Below are 18,917 nucleotides of genomic sequence, written 5' to 3' on the forward strand. Positions count from 1 at the left end.
GTCCCCTGAGACACTCTTCAAATGTTTGATAAAATCAACTTGTTACACATCCACCTAGGCTGCAGTTTTCTTTTGCATATTCACGATGCTCATTAGCATATTAAAGGCTCAGAGAAGTCCTGCAGCAAAGAAACTTCTAAATCTATTTTTCCTTAAGTAAACTTTTTTTTTTTTACCCTAACACTTGCTACTACTCCAAGTGCAAGCTTAGGAAACTCACCCTCAGCCCTTACTATTCTTCACTTCATCTACCCTTAAAATCATAGTAGTATAAAGTTTTCAGGTTTTCCCATCATTTAATCACTCGCTACCCCAGCAGAACCAATTTGTGTGAGCAGCAGAAAGAACTGTTCACATTTTTCAAGCAAGGAGCAGGGAATAGGGCCTTCAGTGCAAGGTGAAGGATAAATCAGGCGCTCGTCAGTTCACATCTTTTCGTGACATGTTTACTTCTGTGAAGTCCTTAAAGCCCTATGGAAAGATAAGCAGGATATTCATGTAGTAGGTACGTAATAATACAAGAGTTTATGTCTTTGTGTGCTGTCTTTTTGCATCTGGAACGAGGCAAGCATTGTCCTCTTTGTCGTTACTGGTACCTTGACAGCGTCCACTGGCTCACAGTGACAGTTCTGTCATACGTCCTGGATCTGCCCCCTTTGTTTAGCTTTTGTTTGTTCATTCCTCAAGCCTGTCACGAATGTGACTCAGCTTAATCATCTCATCTGGGTTTCTTGGGGCTTTCTTGTGTTTTGGCTGGGTTGGAAAAAATCTACAAGTCATGCACTGAGAGCACATTGCAGCCCCTCTGCTACAAAGAAACTCCTTCCAGTTGGCTGAAGCAGGGGCTCAGTGTCACGGCCCAAGGCTATATCCTTCAGGAACACCTGCCGGGGCCCCTTCCATGCTAAGCCAGTGGCCTCTCTCCTGGGAAGTGTACATTCTACTTCCTGCTGTCAAACCTCCAAGCAGATTGTCTAAGTCCCCTATTGTTTTTAACAAGAATATTTCCTTTCCTTTATCCTATGACAATATTTCTTAACCTCTGGATGTTCATGACTGCGTTTCATTCCTACAACCTTCTCTGGCATTTCAACTAACCTTAGCCTAATTCTTCCACTCCAATTTTTAATGCTCTGACAATAGTGTTAATTGCTTCTACAAATTCCTTCAGAGGTGTCAATCAACCCACTGTGTCTCAGCCTCTCTGTCTCTCTGTATCTCTATGTCTCTTTCTCTCTGCCCCTCTATGTCTCTCATACATACATACATACATACACACAAGCATGTGTGCACATGACCAAGAGTTCTCACACCCGCTTTAGGAAATACTCTTAGAAATATTGCTAGTATCTGGTATAATTTAAGCAGGACAATGCCACCAAAAGCCTGACAGTGTTCCTGGAAACAGAAGATCCTATTATTGCCAACAGTTTGAAATCTTCAAGCGCTCACATTTTTCAAGACACTTTGCCAAACAGCTAAAAATGATGCAAGTCTGCACTATTTCGAGTCATATTTTCAACATTCTTTATGAGAGGGGTTACCTGTGGCCTGTGTCCAAATGGATGGGAAAATGCCAGCAAAACATGGTGAAAAATATCTGTATAGCTTAGATATTGAAGGAGAAACAAGTTTAACAAATTCCAGGCATAAATCTTCCATGCTAGCAATTTTACTGCTCTTCCCCTGGAACAACACTGTCTTAAACTTCTCTGGGATTGGCCCAACTGGAACATATGTAGATAGTATCCTTAGTCAGTAGACTAGAGCCATAAAGAGAGGGCTGCCATTTTTCTATGAGGTGAGCCACTATATCAGCATTTGGTACAGTGTTAACATGTATAATTACAATGTGTAGGAGAAAGGGCTGAAAATAAATATCATTTTTATAAAAGAAAACTTCAAAGGCCTATCTTAATTCTGATACTTTGCTATATAGTCCCACCTCCTTGAAAAATATAGTTGTTTTCCTTTTAATTGTTTACTTACTATTGGTTCAAGCCTAAAGAAGTGACTTCCGTTTCTGCCTAGTTGACCTTGCCAGAAGATCTGCACACATGGACAGTCATTGGGAGCGAGGAATAGGGAATCCCACGGACCCTTTGTAGAGAAGACAGATGGTTTGGAGATTTGACAGTGAGAACCTGAAGAAGGCTGGATTTGAGTATGAGAGGTTTGGTCCGCTTATTTCTCCAATCGCCGGCGTGACCGACATCCCTGCCAAATTAGCGGGAGGAGATTCACCTGCTCCTCTAGTGCTTCACCCACTCTCCACTGCTGCCATCAAAGACCATCAGCAATTTTCCCATCTCCTTATTCAGCACTGATTCTCTGTTCTTTCATTCATACAATTACAAGGGCCTAGGCATATGGAGAGTGTGCAGTATTGCAGATAGCAAAGCCTTAAAATAAGGAGAGAAGGAGTACAAGGGTAACTCTTAAACTCTCAGCCTTCTGGATCTTAGTAGCTCAGGTCACTAAGGGAAATGTCCAGAGCCCCTCCGTTTGATCTACAGGTTATAGGCAACTTGCCTAAGAACTATCTTAGATTTACCTTGTAAATAATGGTAGTTCCTTAATATAAAAAGTTGAGAACTTGACCATTGTTGACCTTTCTAACTCTACCACACTCTGATTCCAGGGAGTTTTAAGGTTGGAGTCCAGTCCTGGGAGAACTTTTCAAAGGCTTGGCAACAAGGCAGTCAGCCAGCCAGGGAGACATCGCTAGGGATAGACCCTCAGAAGCAGGCAAGACTATAGTCCACAAAGAAGCCACATTAGCTCCCCCAAGATTCCCCCTGGTCCAAAAGAACATGAAATCTAGGTGTGACAGCCAGCCTCCAAGACAGCCCCTAGTGATCCACTCTCCTGGTGCGTGTCTTCCTCTCCAAGTTGAATAGGACTGGCCTGTGCAACCAAGAGGATGTTGCAGAATGGATGGTCTGTGACATCCCTGCTAGTTCAAGAAAGACATTGCATCTTCTGTTTCTCTTGAGTCACTCACTCTGGGAGAAACCAGATGCCATGTCACAAGGACACTCAAGTACCCCTGTGGAGAAGTCTGCATGGTGAGGAATTGAGGCTTTCTGCCAACAACCAGCATCAATTTGCCAACCCTGTAAGTGAGTTTTCTTGGAAGTGGATCCTACAGCCTCAGTCAAGCCTTCAGACGATTGCAGGCCCAGCTGACATCCCAACTGCAGCCTCATAAGAGACTCTGAGCCAGAACCACCTGGCTTCTGATTCACAAAAACTGGGATATAATGGATGTTTGCTATTATTTTAAGCTGTTAAGTTTTGGGACAATTTGTTATGCAGCAATAGATAACTACTATGCCACGTATGTTACTAAATACAAAATCACTGGTGATCACAGCTCAGAAACATGGAGAAACCTTTATACATATGGACTTGCTCTGGAAAGCCTGGAAGTAACCACACTGATCTTGCCATTGCCCCCTACTGAGCCTGAGGCTTATTTTATCCTCTCAGGACTTAACTATGCCAAACATTTGGAGGGTGAGGGACAGTGGCAGTACCAATCTACATCACAAGGTGCAGGTGACTAGAAACTAATAGAAGGTGAATCAAGGGCCTGGTTAAGCAGATGAGACAAGGGTGGTGCAGTCAATACTTTTTCCATTACCAATGTCATGGATAAATTTTCTCAACAAATTCTCAGAGATGTTTTAGGAACCTGGAAGAGGAGCTGCATTTCCCCAGAGTAATTCATCCTCAAGTATCAGTCCCACTGTACCCCATGGCAATTTTATAAAGTATAAATTAGCCTTACAAAAAAATTCCACAAATTTTATTTACCCAAAACATTTATCCCTCAGTCTGACCCCTAAAACCTCCTGAAATGGTGTTGACACAAGACTTTAAAATAATGACTTGCTTCACCTCTTTAGTCCATGCTATTTTGGAATTGTAAAAGTATATTTACAAATGTTCATGCCAGAGTAATCAAAATCCTGTTGATTTTATCTGTGCAGTCTTACTGAGTTAATTTACTCGTTGGGATCAATCTAATTTCCAAAGATTTCCAGGGCCTGCCCAGAGGCACTGAATGCAACTGACACTTACACAAATAGCAGCAGAAAGGTTATGACCATGTTTAGTTTGGTGCTGTCTGGACTTCAAAGTCACCAAGAGTTTTGGCATCAGCCCCAAAAGTAATTTTTCCAGACACAGACCAAGGAACTTCTCCCAAAAGACTGAACTTCAAATGGAAAAATAAATATTGAAAATAAGAAGGGGAAAAGATGTCTTTCTTACCCCCAAAGACCTCAAAAAAATCAATGCCAAGTAATCAGTGAAAATTCAGCAAACCACTTTGTTAGGAAAAGATGTAGAAGAGTGTCTATAACTCTCATTGAAAGGGTGAGGATCCCAAAAAGGCCTCTGGCAGATATATTTGCACAACTACTCTGCCAGCATTTCCTGTAGATTGTATTCATTTGCATTTAAAACACAAGAAAATTCAGAGTAACATATAGGCCTGAATATTTTTTGCTCATACTTCCTCTTCTTTGGTGTAAGGTTGGTACCTGATGGATAGGAATGCAATCTGAGGTCCCAGAGAGGCACCCAACAGCAGAGAAAGTTCCAAGGACTTCTTCAGCTGACCAGCATTTAATAGCCACTTGATAACTGGATCATCTGACATTGATAACACTTTGTGTTTCTACAGAGTGGGGACTCTCTTAGGTACATGGTAATAACAAACAGCTTGGAAATGGGGTAGAGTTCCTTGAAACTGAATAATAATTAATGCTTTTGAAGTTGCAAAAAGAGGTTGAGCCAACAAAGCGAGGTGCTAAAACTGAATTATTTGCCAGTACTGAGGTATGTTTTTCTTCTTTTTTAGTATTTTTTCATTTTTATTTTTTTGTAGGGATAAGGTCTTGCCGTGTTGCCCAGGCTGGTCTCCAACTCCTGGCCTCAAGCAATCCTCCTGCCTCGGCCTCCCAAAGTGCTGGGATTATAGGCATGAGCCACTACACCTGGCCCATTTTTCTGATTATATTTTAGTTAGCTCTCCATCACCAGGTGGCCTGTCTCTGTGATCTAGAAAAGCAGGGATAATGTGGGTGCACATTACAGGAGGATACCATGTGGTGTGGGGAGAAAAGTATAGAAATGACTCCATGTTTTTGAGTTAAAATGGATCTAGTCCCAACTGGACCATTGAGTCAACTGGTCCTTCGATCCTTTTAGGTATAGAAACCCAGCAATTTGCCTCTGGGCAAAGTTAAAGTTAGAATCTTAATCACTTTCATATACTTACATTTTTCTACAATTTTGTCTATTTAGTCGGTTTACTTGCTAGGCTACCCTGACTGTATTTCACTGCTTCTCCTTGGTGGTCCTAGACTTCAGACTGGACAGTGACCTGCAACAGTGAACTACTCCCATGTGCCTCCTCCTGAAACACACCAAGCAGATCCCTACGTGGACTGAGATCTTGAGAACACACAGCAACCCTGTAAAAACGGGTCTGGGGCCCATGCCAAAGTAGAGATGGCTCCAACTAAATTTGTTAGAGACTCTTATGTGAAATTCACTCAGGGAGGAATGACGTCAGCTTTCTAAATATCAGTGTAGATGGAAGAATAAAAGGAGACATGAGGGGGTGGAAGCTCTCTCTAGGTGCCTAAAGGATAGAGGGGAGGGTCCCAGAGAAGGTCAAAGGATACAGAAAAGAGTGAGTTAAGACACAAAGTTCATGTTGCTTCACAATTTTGCCAAGGGCAAAATTGATTCTGAATGCAGCAGCCTCCAGAGGACATGGCAATCTGTAACCTGTGTTCGAGGCTCCTCTGTGCTCTTTCTCCTGGTTGGGTGGATGACATCATTTGACAAGTCATCTTCCATTATGTCAGGAGTTTCAGGGACATGGAGAGATATCAACAGAATTTAGAAGAGACTAAAAGGTAATGCTCCTTGGGATCCATTCCCAGTTCTATCAGTGACTCATAGGATGACTTTATTATTCCCATTGTTGTTAAGGCTATTTTATTGAAGACTGATACAATACTTAACAAGATTTGGAGGTCAACCCAGGACCATTCCTTGGGGCTTAGTATCTAAATTAAATGTGAAACTTTCTTGGGGATACAATTAAAGAGAAAGGCAGATGTGAAGGTTATACAATCTAGGAGAATTGGAGTTGGAAATTTTGATGCATCTTTCTCTTCCTTTAAATTTTTTTTCTCTTCCTTCAAAAACTTTATTAAAAAATAAATTTTTAATTTATTAAGGTGAAATTCATAGAACACAAAATTAATCATTTTACAGGCAGCAATCCAGTGGCATTTGGTACATTCACAATGCTGCACAACCACCACTTCTGTCTAGTTCCAAATCTTTCCAGCACTCCCAAGTAAAACCTATACCCATTAACCAGCCAACTCCTATTCCTCCTACTCTCCCATCCCTGACAACCCCAATCTTCATTCTGTCTCTACAGATTTATCTATTCTGGATATTTATTGTAACTGGGATCATAAAATATGTGACTTTTTGTGTCTGGCTTCTTGCACTTAGCATAATGTTTTTGAGGTTCATCCATATGATGACGTGTCAGTGTTTCATTCCTTTTCATGGCTGAGTAATATTCCACGAGTGGATATACTACATTTTGTTTATCCATGCATCTGTTGCTGGAAATCTGGGTTGCTTCCGCTTTTGGATCATTGCAATCCCCACACATACTCCAAACTTTTCCCTTTTCTTTCCTTATTGCATATCCTTCCCTTCGGAAGACACACGTTACTGTTAGCTTATCTCCAGGGGGTTTCTGGAGGGCTGAGAACAGAAGCAAGGGTTGTGGGTCAGAAGATAGAAGGGAGAGGAGTTTGGGAAAGACAAAAAAAGACGGAAGGGATGATGTGAAAGAGCAACAGGAGGAACATCCAGGCAGGGCAGGACTGAGGAGAGTGGTCATTCCGTTCAGAGGGCTCAGGGCAAGTTTCCTCTAAGAGATTTAGAATGCTGGTGGAAATCTTACTTATGCTGTGTCTTCCACTGCCCTAAGGATAACATTATCTAAAAGTGGGGGGGTTTTCAAACAGACATGGAGATTTTTTTCACCCCTGGGTTTCTCTAAGTATTATTAGTCCAGACATTTTCATAAAAGAATATCAGTTTGAACCCATTGACTCCTAAGGCAGCCTATTGTTTATTTATTTTTTTTAATTTTATTTTATTTTTAACTGACAAATAATTGCATATATTTATGGGGTACAATGTGATGTCATGATACATGTCTACATTGTGGAATAAGTAACTGATTAACATATCCTTTGCCTCACATACTTATCATTGCTTAGCGGTAAGAACATTTAAAATCTACTCTTTTACCAATTTTGAAACATCCCATATATTTTTATTAGCTATTATTAACACAGTCACCCTGCTGTGCAGTAGATCACTAGAACTTGCTCCTCCTGTCTAACTCTGCGCCCTCTGAACAGCGTCTCCCCTTCCCCAGCTCGTGTCCCGCCAGCCATGGGAGGAAAGCCACCATTTTACCCTCTGCTTGCGTGACTTTGGCCTATTTTGGTTCCGAATATAAGTGAAGTCATGTGGTATTTGCTTGCACAGTCTTTTAGAAGGAGAATTGAACTTCAGAAGAGGATTTCAATATCAACAAATTGAAGAAAACATTGGTACCTATTTTCTTGGAGGTTTCCCTGTTAAAGGAATTGTTCGGTTAGAGGGAGACTAATGACCACCTACCTATTCCTGCCACTGAGAGGAAGGCTCTAATTCATCTTTTAAAAAAAGGAAAAGGGAAAAAAAATTAGACTTTAAAAAAAAGCTTTAAAAACCTTTTAAAAAAGAATCAGTTTGTAAAGAAATGGGAGACTTCTGTGAATGTGACCTACATATTTTCTTATTTAATTAACATTGACAGAGATGAAATGGGAGAAAACACAAAGGAGGTGGGTGACTGCATGCTTTCCTTTCTCTCTACTCACACAGCTGTTAGTAGGCCTGTGTCTTCAAATTGTTTAAAATATCTGTGAAAACACTGCTTTGGTGGCATAAGGTCAGGAGGCCCAGCGTATTTAAGCAATTCATCCTGTCAGCCTGTCTGGGAAAGATTTAAGTACAACACTTCCTGAAGCCCATAATTCCTTTTCTTTTGTCAAACTTGACTCCTTTTCTTTTTCCTTTAAGATCATGAGAGATCAAAAAGCAAGCTGTGGATAAAGCTGGTTACCAGGTAGATGTGAGTACTAGAGATGCCAGGGTTTAAATGGGAGCATTTATTAGTATTTGACAGAGTCAAATCCAAACTATAAGTCAGAAATAAAACCAGACAAAAAAATCAGGTATGAATTATGATCCAATACCTTGGAACCCCATTCTAGACCTGAGCAGTGTTTTTCTGTTCCATTGTCAAAATGTGCAGGTGTGTGCCTCTGTGTGTGTGTGTGTGTGTGTGTGTGTGTGTGTGTGATTTTATATAATTTAAAAATTACCTCTGGCACATGTCCAAACGAGAAGCCCAAATTCTCTACTGCAAATCACAAAAAAGATACAATAGCAATCTCTGATGCTTTAATTTGTAACACTGTATCTTAACAACCTGAAACTAAAATTCTATGGGCTCTTCTCCCAGCATCTAGGAGAGAAGAGGTAGGAGACAGGACATCTTTCCAGGACCAGGGCATGGGAAGCACACAGTAGGTTCTGTTGGTTCCTAAGCCCAAGATCGGCATTTAGACTCCAAAGGGATAAAAGAGGACATTTAAAAGGACATCTAGATCACAACAAAAGTCTACCAAGCGGCTAATGGTCAGCAATCCCTGAGGCAGGGGTTCTCAAAGTATGGCCCCTGGACCAGCCAGCAGCAGCACCTGGGAATCTATTACTAATGGCAATTTCTCTGACGACACTCCAGATCTACTGTATCAGTCAGCTTGGGATGTCATAAGAGAATACCACACACTGGGTGGCTTAAACAACAAAAATTAATTTTCTCACAATTCTGGAGGCTAAAAGTCCAAAATCTAGGTGCCACCAAGGATGGTTTCTGGGGAGTCCTCTCTTCCTGGCTTGCAGACAGCCTCCTTCTTGTGGCCTCATGTGGCCTTTCTAACATGTGCGCTTGGACAGAGAGAGTCCCTTGGTGTTTCTTCCTCTTTCACAAAGACAGGAATCCTATGAGATTAGGGCCCCACCCTTATGACCTCATTTGACCTTAATTATCTCCCTATAAGCCCTATCACCAAAAACTGTGACATTGGGGATTAGGGCTTCAACGTAGGAATTTTGAGGGGACATATACAGTCCATAGCACCTGCTGAATCAGAAACATTAAGGCTGGAGCCCAGTTAAAACTGTGTTTCAGCAACCCCTCCAGGTGATCCTGATGCACTAAAGTTTGAGAACCACTGACCTAAAAATGAGTAGATTGCTCTTATTTTGACGCCAGAGTTCTGAATGCCTGGGTTCAGTAACACATGTTAGTAGAAAGAAAGAAAAGCGTGCAGTTGCCCACCTCCTTTGTGTTTTCTCCCATCTCATCTCTGTCAATGTTAATTAAATAAGAAAATATGCAGGTTACATTCACAGAGGTCTCCCATTTCTTTATGAACTGATTCTTTTATAAAAGTTAAAAGTCTTTGAGTATTTGGACTTTAAACATGGGCCTAACCTGGGCGCTGTGACTCACGCCTGTAATCCTAGCCATCTGGGAAGCTGAGGCAGGAGGATCGCTTGAGGTCAGGACTTCAAGACCAGCCTGAACAAGAGCAAGACCCTGTCTCTACAAAAAATAGAAAAATTAGCCAGACATGGGGGCATACGCCTATAGTCCCAGGAGGCTGGGGCAGGAGGATTGCTTGAGCCCAGGAGTTTGAGGTTGCAGTGAGCTATGATGATGCCACTGCACTCTAGCCAGGGAGACAGAGCAAGACTCTGTCTCAAAAACAAAAAAAAAGTGGGCCTACGGAACTTGCCAAAATGATCAATTGTGTTGACTTTTTTGTTACCACGATGAAGTGTTTTCATAAGGATTTTGGAATCGCAAAAGTAATCCACGCATAGTGAGAAGGAAAGAAGCCAAACAATTTAATGGGGCTAAGAAGGGCTTTTCTGCTGGGACAGCTGCCATTAGAGGGGGGGACCTGCAGCATTTGCATATTAAATATGGCCATTTTGTCCCTGGCCTAGCAGTGTAGGAGAAGCAGAAGTTCAGAGAGAAATATCCCGGGCCAGGGAAAGCGGCTCGTTCCTAGTGGGGAAGGTTTCACGGCAGTACTTTGGCTATAAGCTATTGCTTTCTGCCTAAAGCAATAGAGGCAGAATAAATAGCCTCTTCCAGTATGTGAAGAACAAAACACAACACAAAACAAAATTTAAAAAATTAGAAAAAAAATAAGAAATGTGTTCCGAAAGGTGGGCTGGATAAAAACAGAGAGGAGCTTCAATAATACAACTGAACTTGTGGTCACGAGGCCAAGGTTGAGTCCCTTAGCCTGGGAGAACAGATAGACAAATAAGGGGTAAGACTTAAGAGCAGTACAAGGCAGGAACTCAGTTTAGCCCATTCAGGTAGAAAGTGAAATAAAGGGAAGTTGAGATACAATTCAATGTGAATTTTTTTTACAAAAGTATTTCTCCAACTGAACAATGCACAGAGATTCAAGGGAAAAAAATAAATGAAATAGAATAACAGAAACAACAATAGCATTAGTTAAAGCAGTGGTTCATAATAAGGGTCAAGATTTTGCCCCCCAAGGGGACATTTGGTGAAGCTTGAAGACCAGGGCAGAGGGGCTGCCACTGAGCAGCTAGAGGGCAGGGATGCTGTTCATCATGGTACAACGCACGGGGCAGCCCCTCTCAACAAAGAAGTACCTGCCCCTCAATGGCAACAGTGCCAAGGTCCAGAAACCCTAAGTGAAAGTATTGGAAACAACTTTTCACGTGCAAATATGGTAACAATGTAGACCCACTTTGCCCCCATATTTTTGCTCATTCTTCAAGAACCCACTCAGTGACTGTGAACTCTGCAGCTGTCAAAGCACTTTGCTCCCACCAATCTCATAGTAATTACTGCAACTACTATGATGCCTTTTGTTAAACAAAAGTTTTTAGTTTTAGCACTGTAAATCTCATAATCTATTTTTTGAAGTTTGCATTTTATTCTCTTAATAAAGAAATTTTTCACCACACTGAGGTCATAAAGATACTCTCCTATATTTCATTTTAGAGGTTTTACTGTTAAAATTTATGGCATTAATCCTCTTAGAATTTATTTTTCTGATTGGAGTAGGTGGGGATCTAATTTTTACACACATTTATCACATTTCCAACATGCATGTGTCTCCTCCTGGGCTCTCTATTCTGTTCCATTCATCCATCTCTCTCTCTCTTTCTCTTTCTCTCTTGCTCGTTCTGTCTGTCTCTTTTTTCTCTTTTTTCCTTCCTTTTTCTGAGTCAATATTGCTCTTTTAAAAATTTATTATAGCATTACATAAGACTTGATACCAGCTAGGACAAGTCCCCCAAACTTGTCCTTCAAAATGATCTTGGCTGTTCTTGGCTTTTATTATTTCACATGAATTTTAGAATCAATTTGTCAAGCCAGGTGCAGTGGTGCACATCTGTAGTCCTAGCTTCTCGGGAGGCTGAGGTGGGAGGATCTCTTGAGGCCAGGAGTTTGAGGCCTAGGCAACATACCAAGACCCTCATCTCAGGAAAATTAAAAAAAAAAAAAGAATCAACTTGTCAAGTTCTTTTTTTTTTTTAAAGCCTGTTGAGATTTCTATTGCAGTTTATGGATTAATTTAGGAAGAATTGCTAGCTTTATAATATTGGCTCTTGCCTTCAATAACATGAATATCAGCCTTTTTTTGTCTTATCTTAAGTCCTTCAGATATATTTTTCAGTTCTTACATTAAAGGTTCTGCACATCATTTGTTAGGCGTATCCCTAAGTATCATATATCTTTGTGGCTATTGTGAATAGAATCTTGACATTTTTATTTGATTATTACTGATGATTTTTAAAATATAGACGTTGTATCTAGATGTCTGGATGAACTCTGTTATTAATTCTACAACTTTAGCTGTAGATATTATTTGATTTATTGTATAGACAATCATATCTGAAAATAATGACCATCTCTTCTCTTCTGAACTTGTATTCTCATTCATTTATCTTAGTTTATTCTATTGGCTAGACAATGAATAGAAACAATAATAGAACTCATCTTTTTCTTGTTTGTGATTTTAATAAGAATGCCTCCAATTTTCATTATTAAACATGGTATTTGACATAGGTTTTGGAAAGGCATACTTTATCAGTTCCCTTCTATTCCAAATTTGCTAATAATTTTTATCATGAAAGGATATTTTATCAAACATCATTTCTGCATCTATCTAGATAATCATATATTTTTTCTCCTTTATTCTTTTTTTTTTTTACTTCATGTATTTTATTAACTCGTATACAATTGCTTGTCTTCTGGTTTATTGGAGCAGTAAGTTAGACAACATTTGCCACAATGTCTATCAAAGTGGCTGGCCATAAAAACTCGAGCACCACATTCATCTGAAGGACACTCTGGACGAAGGTGACTAATTTTGCCATTCTTATCCACCTTATAGTATTTTAGGACAGCCAGCTTAACCTTCTTTCTCTTATGCTTATTCTTCTTGGGAGTGGTGTAAGACTTCTTCCTTTTCTTAGCACCACCATGGAGTCTCAACACAAGATAAAGAATGGACTCCTTTTGAATGTTGTAGTCAAAGTATGTCCATCGTCCAGGCGCTTGCCAGCAAAAATCAGTCTTTGCTGGTCAGGTGGAATTCCTTCCCTATCTTGGATCTTGGCCTTTACATTTTCTCCGAGGGTTCACCCTGGAGAGTGATGGTCTTCCCTGTAAGGGTTTTTACGAAAATCTGCATCTTGGCAGATCAGAAAGTCTCCTGTATTCTTTTAATGGGTAAATATTAAATACATTGTTAATTTTTGTTTGCTAAACCAACTTTGCAATGGTGGGATAACCCTTGCTTGGTCACGATGTGTTACTCTTTTATATATGCGAGACTTGATTAGCCGATATTTTATGATGTTTGCATTTATGTTCGTAAGTGAAATTGGTCTGTAATTTTCCTTCCTCGTTGAGCCTTTGTAAAATTTTAGTATCAAGGTTATACTTGCTTCAGAAAATACACTGGGGAACTTTCCTACTTTTTCTATTTTCTAGAAAAACTTAAGATTGTTGTTATTTCTTCCTTAATAGTTGTTAGAACTTCCAAGGAAATCCACCTGATCTGATGTTTTAAGATTTTAATAACTTATTCAATTTCTTTAGTATTCAGAAATATTTAGGTTTTCTATATCATCTTGTCTGTTTTAATAAATTTTATATTTCTAGTAATTTGTCCACATTAAATTTTCAAACTTATTACATATAGATAATTTTTCATAAAATTCTCTTATCATTTTAATGCCTATTAGATGGGTAATTATGGTTCCTTTTTCATATCTAAGGTTGGTTATGTGTCTCCTCTCTTTTTTCGACAGATTCATATCACCAGGGGATTTCAATTTTATGAGCCTTTTCAAAAAATCAACTCTTGACTTTGTTGATCTCCTTTATTATATTTTTTCTATTTCATTGATTTCTGCTTTTATTGCTTTTATTTTTATTATTTTCTACCTTCTACTTTTTTGGGGTTTTCTAACTTCTTGACATGGATGATTAACTCTTCAATTTCAGCCTTTCTTCTTTTCTCACCCTTGATTTTAGTATTATGAATTTCACTCTAAATATGTAGATCATTAGCTGCATCTTGCAAGTTTTGATCTGTCATATTTTTCATCATCGTTTGGATTAAAATAGTTCTACTTTGACTCATGGGTTATTTAGAAGGGTGTTGCTTAATTTCTAAACATGTAGGGATATTCCAGAATCTTATGATTTCTAGCTTAATTCCATCATGGTTGAGAACATGCTCTGAATGATTTAATCCTTTGACATTTCTTGAGCCTTGCTGTATGGATAAATATACATTAGTTTTTACAAATAGTCTGTGTAATTGAAAATAATGTGCATTCTGTATTTGTTGGGAGAAATTTACTCTATATGTTCATTAGATTAAATTTATTAATGTGTTTCAAATATTCTTTACAGTTATAGATTGGGTTTTTGTGTTTTATTTTTGGTCTGCTTAGTCTATCAGTTACTAAAAAAGGTAAATTTAAAGTGAGCAGTATAATTATGGATCTGTCTATTATTATTTAATTTTTTCAAATTTTACTTTGTATATTGGTGTTATGTTAACAGGCGCACACAAATTTAGAATGATCACATCTGTTAGGTGAATTAATCCATTATCATTATGAAGTGTCTCTTTTTATTTCTCTAGTAATATTTTTTGCTTTAAAGTTTACTTTGTGTGATAGTAATATAGTTATACTAGGTTCCTTTTACTTAGTATGTTCATGGTATATTTTCCATCTGTATTCTCTTGGATCTCTTAAAAGCATCTGTAGTTGGGGTTTTTTTAAGCCCTGGTTGAAAATCTTTGTCTCTCAATTAAAGCATTTAGTCCATCTATATATTGACTACTGATATATTGAGATCTAAATCTCCCACTTTATTATGGGCTATGATTGATTCTGACTTTCCTACATTTCTTTTTTAACTTTTCTTGCTTTCTTTAATTGATTTTTTAAAAAATTTTTATTGTGATAAAATGTACATAAAATATACCATATTGATCATTTTAAGTGTACAATTCAGTGGCATTGGGTGCATGCACAATGTTGTACAACCATCACCACTATTCCTTTCCAGAACATTCTTATCATCCTGAACAGAAACTTTGTACTCAATGATTATGATTTATTCCATTTTTTTCTGTTATTTTGGAAACTATACACTCTCTTGCTAATCTATTGAAATTATCTTAGAGATTGCAGCATGTACTCTTGATATACCAAAATCTAATGTTAACTGGTACTTATTTCCTATTCCTGGACAATGTAAAGACCTTACACACTTTAACTACATATCTGCCTCGTGCTATTATTGTTATGCATTTTAATTCTATATCTTTTAAACCCCTCAAATGGCATCATTATCGTTTTATACAGTCAATACTCATTTACTTTTACCTATATTTTTTGCCTTTTCATTGCCCTTTATTCAGTCTTGCATCTCTGAGCTGTGATCTGGGATCATATTGCTATGTTTGAAAAACACTTTTCAGCACTTCCATTAGTGTGGTTCCATTGGTAACCAATTCACTCAGTTTGTGTTTGCCTGGAAATATCTTTATTGCCTTCATTTTTATAGGATATTTTTGCTGTGTATAGAATACTAGATTGGAGATTAATTTCTTTCAACACATAGAAGATATTCCATTATCTTCTGGCTTTGATTATTTCTGCTGTGGAGTCTCTAGTTTTATTTCACATCCTTGAAGTTAATTTGTAGTTTCTTCCCCCCACTCTGCTACTCCCAACTGCTTTTAAGACTCTCCTGCTGTCTTCAGTTTCTTTGCATTTTCTGCTTACTAATAGTTTTCTCTGCTTCTCTTTCAGTTCTTTCCTGCCTTTTGGGGGTGGGGAACCTGCAGCCTTGGGGTTACATGTGGCCCTCCAGATCCCTGAGTGCAGCCCCTTGACAGAATCCAAACTTCACAGAATAAATCTTTTTCTTAAAAGGATTTGTTCTGTAAAATTTGGATTCAGTCAAAAGGCTACATTCAAGGATCCAGAAGGCCACATGTGGCCCCAAGGCCACAGGTTCCCCACCCCTCCTGCTTCACAGGGGCTGGCACAATAGGTTGCAAACTCTGCAGTGGAGAGAGAGAGAGAGAGAGAGAGAGAGAGAGAGCGAGCGCAGATTGCATAAGCACAGCTCAGCAAGATTTTAGTTCCCAGCGTCTTTACATCAAGCCTGAGTGATGTGCTTGCTGAGTAGCAGCATTATGTGGATCTGGGCCTACCTGCAGAAGAAAATAAACAAATAAATAAAACCTGAGGTTTACTCAGCCAAATGCTTCCTAGACTTGGCGAATTCCACACTCGCCAGGACTGCAGACCATCCCCATCACTGTCAGTGCTTCCCAGTCAGGGAAAACGGGGATGCTGGGGAAGCTGTGTTCACTCAGACATATCGTGCAACTACTCTCTTCCCACAAAGCTGCTGCACGGAACTCATCAGTGTTCATGACTTTCATCTTTGAACCCAGTCCCAGTGTTTTTGGATCTGGGCTTTTTCTATACAATTTGTTAACATTTTTAACATTAACAATAATAATGGTCTAAAACACACTTTTGTTTTTTGAGACAGAGTCTCAAAAAGAGTGCCGTGATGTCAGTCTAGCTCACAGCAACCTCACTCAAACTCCTTGGCTTAAGCCATCCTCCTGCCTCAGCCTCCCAGGTAGCTGGAGCTATAGGCATGCGCCACCATGCCTGGCTAATTTTTTCTATATATTTTTAGTTGTCCAGCTAATTTCTTTCTATTTTTAGTAGAGACGGGGTATCACTTTTGCTCAGCTGGACCTCGAATGATCCTCCTACCTCGGCCTCCCAGAGTGTTAGGATTACAGGCATGAGCCACCGCGCCCAGCCCTAACATACAATTTTTAAACACTTTTTTCTAGCATGTGATTTTTTTTCCTTACAATTTTCTAACATAACCAAAACTTATTCAATGTCTTCTTCATCATCCCAAGTGCCAGAAGAACCTTAGCAAATTTTATCATTGAACAATCTTTCTCATTATGGAATTGTTCCCTAACCTTATAGTTTTAATTGCTTTTTCTTAAATTTTTTAAGAGAATTTTAAACAAGAGTTAAATTTTATGACACATTTTAACAATTTCTTGACTCCTCATTATTTCTGTTATCTCTGCTCTCCCTCAGTTTCTCATTTTTTCTTGCTGAGTACTTATTTTAAAAGTTATTTTGTTGAGGAATTATAGGTGGGAAAATATAAACTTTTTTATGTCAGACAATGACTTTATTTGGCCCTTACTCTTAGAAGATAATTAATCTGGCATAGAATTCCTGCTTGCAAGTATTTTTCCTTAACACTTTGCTTCTGGTGTATATCGTGGCTCATGAGAAGTCAGCTGTCAGTCTGAGAGTCATTTCCTCTTAGCTATTGTCTTAGTCCGTTTTGTGTTGCTATAACAGAATACCTTCAGACTGGGTAATTTATAAAGAAAAGAGGTTTATTTAGCTCACATTTCTGTAGAAATGTAAGCCTGGCACCTAGATCTGTGATTCCGGAAGAGTCTTTCAGGGAGACATTTTACTTGGTGGAAACAGTATTGGCCTATTGTAATATTTCTCATACATGCACGTATCTGAAACAGAAGTTCCACAAAACAGTACCTACCCTTACTTTGTGCAATGCAACTCTGATAATGTTTCTCTTCCATTCTATTCTATTTAATCACTTTTAAAATGTTGTCACAACTCACTAAATTGCTTTTATGACTGTCTTAATCTGTTCGGGCTGTTATAACAGAACTGAGTGGCTGATAAACAACAGAAATTTATTTCTCAGAGTTCTGGAGGCTGGAAGTCAAAGATCAGGGTCCTGGCAGATTTGGTGTCTGGTGAGGGCCTGCTTCCTGGTTCACAGATGGTGTCTTCTGGTTGCGTCCTCACATGGTAGGGCACCATGGTAGGGACACCATGTGAGGACAAGGAGCTCTCTGGATCTCTTTCATAAATTCCACTTATGACCTAATCATCTTCCAAAAGCCCCACTTCCAAATATATCACATAGAATACTAAGTTTCAACATATGAATTTTGGGGGGAGATAAACATTCAGTCTGTAGCACCTCTTAAAAGTAAACACCATGGTCTATGATATTCTTTTTTAGAATGCTAGGATTTAAATAGAGTTTTGTGTGCTGGCCTGGGACTCTAACCATCATATATAACATTGCTTCATTAGAAAACTGTATTCTTATGTCAAAACAACTGGATTAGGCCGGGCGCGGTAGCTCACGCCTGTAATCCTAGCTCTGGGAGGCCGAGGCGGGTGGATTGCTCAAGGTCAGGAGTTCGAGACCAGCCTGAGCAAGAGTGAGACCCCGTCTCTACTAAAGATAGAAAGAAATTATCTGGCCAACTAAAAAATATATATACAAAAAAATTAGCCGGGCATGGTGGCTCATGCCTGTAGTCCCAGCTACTCGGGAGGCTGAGGCAGTAGGATCGCTTAAGCCCAGGAGTCTGAGGTTGCTGTGAGCCAGGCTGATGCCACGGCACTCACTCTAGCCCGGGCAACAGAGCGAGACTCTGTCTCAAAAAAAAAAAAAAAAAACAACTGGATTAGAATCCAATTTGCAGAACTCAATCCATCTGTAAACTGGGGCTGCCAAGGTCTAAATTAGGAACATTTTTATATTAGGAGTTCATTTAGACCAAAACAAGGAAAAGCTTACGATCAGCCTTCCTAAAGTAATTCCAATATACTTGTCTACTTGGGACTACAGCTCATTGGGAAGTAGTCAACCTTAGCATTTATGCAATGTCTTTTCCCTTTGCAAAAGGGCTTAATTTGAATTTCTGAAGACAGCACAGTGGCAATTCATTTTCCTCATAACACACGGATTGGAAGCTACTTTAATGTGTTTGCTACAAAATATAATTCTGCAGTTGCCTGAAGCATTTTCTAAAATGCACTGGTTTTTCTTCCCAGGGTTCCAGCTGTGTCTTAGGCAAGACCTTTCCCAACCTAACTGGTCCTGAGGGACAGAAAGAGTCAGGCAGTTTGGGACATATTTCCCCATGCACCCAAGCTTCATCATAGCTACCTTCAGGAACTCTCAGAATATCATAAGGAATCAGAGAGCCTGGCCTTATTTCTTGGGATTTCCAGATCTTTTAAAATTTTATGACAGTTTGAACAAC

General features: G+C 39.2%; 1 pseudogene; it reads right to left on the reverse strand.

The window, feature by feature from the left end:
* Nucleotides 1–12,460: 12,460 nt before the first annotated feature.
* On the reverse strand, nt 12,461–12,929 carry LOC123621730 (annotated as a pseudogene).
* Between the last annotated feature and the right edge of the window lie 5,988 nt (nt 12,930–18,917).

This window comes from Lemur catta, chromosome 16, assembly GCF_020740605.2.
Source record: "Lemur catta isolate mLemCat1 chromosome 16, mLemCat1.pri, whole genome shotgun sequence".
Classification (NCBI taxonomy): Eukaryota; Metazoa; Chordata; class Mammalia; order Primates; family Lemuridae; genus Lemur; species Lemur catta.